The sequence below is a fragment of the Teleopsis dalmanni genome, chromosome 2, assembly GCF_002237135.1.
Source record: "Teleopsis dalmanni isolate 2A chromosome 2, ASM223713v2, whole genome shotgun sequence".
In the NCBI taxonomy this organism is placed as follows: Eukaryota; Metazoa; Arthropoda; class Insecta; order Diptera; family Diopsidae; genus Teleopsis; species Teleopsis dalmanni.
Genome location: NC_051847.1, coordinates 142,263,449 through 142,266,643, shown reverse-complemented (window position 1 = coordinate 142,266,643; position 3,195 = coordinate 142,263,449).

Sequence of the window (3,195 nt, the reverse complement as noted above, 5' to 3'; positions counted from 1 at the left end):
ACAAAACATTTCATGTAAAGTTTCATTTAAAACTAAATTCCCCTTATTTTTGATGTGATTAATTTTAATATGATATATTTTATCGAATTGAAACCTTTATTTAAGCGAATGTATATTTTGTTTGTTTATAACTGACTAAAAACTGACTTTTTCCACAAAAAAAGTACTGGGGTCGTGGTAAATGATTCTTATGAGACCTATTCCTTCACAATAAGTAGTATATGCTATATAAAGGGGCAGCAGAATTCACCTTTACTTTGTTTTCAATTAAACGGATATTCATTTAGTCATATAACCACGTATTGTCAAATACAGGCTTGGAATATTATCAATTCTAGTATCTATGTCAGTAGATAGCTGGACTACATTACGCGTTTTAATAAAATCAACTGGATTCGATGAAGAGAAATAGCTATTCTCTTTTATCATGACGATGCTGTGCATACATATTTGTTAATGCAAAACATTTAAATTAACACATTTGTTATTCTAAATTATATTTTTTGTTGAGTGTAAAAATGATTTACCAAATTCAATTAATCATGCTATGCACACAAAATGTTATATGAAAAAATGATTTAAATATTTGCTAAAACTTGTTTTAACTTTGAATATGTCGGGAAGCCACATGGTCCAAGGAAATATTGTCGTTATAAATTGAATAGATTTCTGTGCACATTCTGGTTAAGCCAAAAACCAACAAATTAATTTTTTATTTGGACAAACTAAATGTTAATGTTAGCGTGACATTTCTAGTGACAACAAATCACACCCAAAGACTTTGGGGTTTATATTGTTTTTATTTTTGTCCCAACAAACCGCAAATTGTTAAAAATTTTAAATGCCTTTTGCCACACCCACTTATATCTGAAACATACTACACACTTAAATATTGACCACGAAAAAGCTATTAAAATTTGCACACACTCATATGAGAAAATGGCAAGAAGAAAAATTTGCTTCAGCACAAATGGGAATTACGTGTACCTAGTACCTAGTACATTGGCACAATGGGTGATACCACAACTGTAAAAGAGTAGAAAGTATAAAAAAAGATTTAAGTAAACAATTAAATGTCAACAATTTTATGCGAAATCTGTTCATGTCATTTGCTGCAGCATTTAAAGCGTCATTTTACAAAACGTAAACATGGCCATAAACAAAATGAAGTGTCCATTGTAATGAAACAGTTGCCAATGTTTGCCGTGTCCTGGTGCTGGTGCTGGTGCAAGATGTGTGTGAGCACATGGCCTTTTTGGTAGGCGAATGGATAAACCGGCACATACAACGCCGAACTTTTGTTCCGGTGTCAGGCGAATTATTTACGACCAAAGTTGCAGTAGCCAACAGTACGTACACAGGCTGAAGTAGAAATCGTACGTGTAAGCAGTTAAGTAATCTCAAAAATACCTTGCATTGTTAACACAATGCAGAGGATTGTTGGCGCTTTTGAGATACATTTTCTTAATCCATTTATTTTTATACTGTAGGTAAAAATTATGGCACCATAAAATTCCAATCATTTCTTTATACCCAAAACTGTGATTTTATGTACGATATTTGTGTTTTATAATTACTATATTGGTAGAATGCAAATGCTATCAAAATGTTTTTATATAACTGGGGGGATTTAAATTTGGAAACAATTTAAAACAATAAGAAAGCGAAAACATGTGGAACATTTATCAAAGCTGCAAATTCAACAAAAACGTTAACAACAATGTGATTTGTTTAAAAAAATAAAATTAAACGCCAATGTTTAATAGTGAAATTGCATGAAGAAGGACACCGGTTATATTTATATGTACTCTTTCATATTAAACAATATGTATATGCTCTTAACATTCTGAAGAGAAGACATCAAATTTTGGTCTAGTTTGAAGTTCTTAAAAATGTTTGATGTCTCTTGTAGAGAATGTTAAAACCACATATAACATATATTGTTTAATATGAAAGAGTACGTATGTATATTACTTTTGTCCTTCCCAACATGAAATATTGGAATTTAATTTTATTTTTTGATACAAATCACGTTGTTGTTTACGTTTTTGTTGAATTTGTTCATCTGATAAATGTTCTACACCTTTTTATTTTTTGTTGCTTTCAATTGTTGCCATATTAAAATTTTCGATACTTTTAAAATCATTAATACAATCTCATTAATTAATACAATCATTAATACATACGAAAGACCTCACGGTGTGGGCAACCTTGTCCCATAGCCTAAAACCACTTTATTGAATTATACATTCTACATTTCGGTGCATCTTTGTAACAGCAGCATGATTTTACTTCAGATTATTGCTAACAAATAAGTGGTCCAATTCCATGATAACAATCTTTGCTAACAAATAAGTGATCTAAATTCATGATAACAAGTAATAATCAGAAGTGGCCACTTTTTGGAATATATGATGGTTGTGGCAGTAAGTTTTACCCAAACTGCAAAAGTTTTTGACGAGTTACCTAAGTTATATATACAATACCTTTTCTATTGATTAATTCTTACATTTTTTGTTTAATTAAATAATTACTTCAATTTATAAATCTAATAACACTGTACTTTTAAACTGATCATGGTGTTGCATATATATAGTGGAAACTAAAAAGAACGAAATATTATGTTGTTGAAATCTTATGAAATAGATAATATCACTTTTTTACAAATATAAATTTTTAAAGTGTTTTAAGCCGAATCATCCTTTTTGTTTAATTAACTTTTACCAGGCTTTCAAAACAGGAATTACCTTTGATATCAAAACGAATTTTTCGGGTTTTGTCAGTACATATTCTTCATTTATGACAAAAATTTTTTAATGAACAGCATTTTTAACTTTTCGTAACAAGTAAAAATCTGTTTTCGACTTTCCATATAAGATAATTCAATCAAACCAATTTTGTCATAAAAAATTCATATTTTAAAGTGATCTAAACAAAAGATATAACGACAGTGCAACTTTAGTATGAAATTGTAAGTGAAAAATTACATTTAAGTTCGCTGTTGGAAGGAAATAAATTGATTTCTTAATAATCTTAGTTTACCATGCCTAATTTATTTATATTAAAACCTTAAATTTATTTTTGTTGAACAGAATTGAATGTTTGAAGCTAATACTATGGTTATTTTTCACATTTAACAGACCTTAATTAGCATTAATTCTACAAGTGTTTACACTTTGGGAATGCAATTAACAA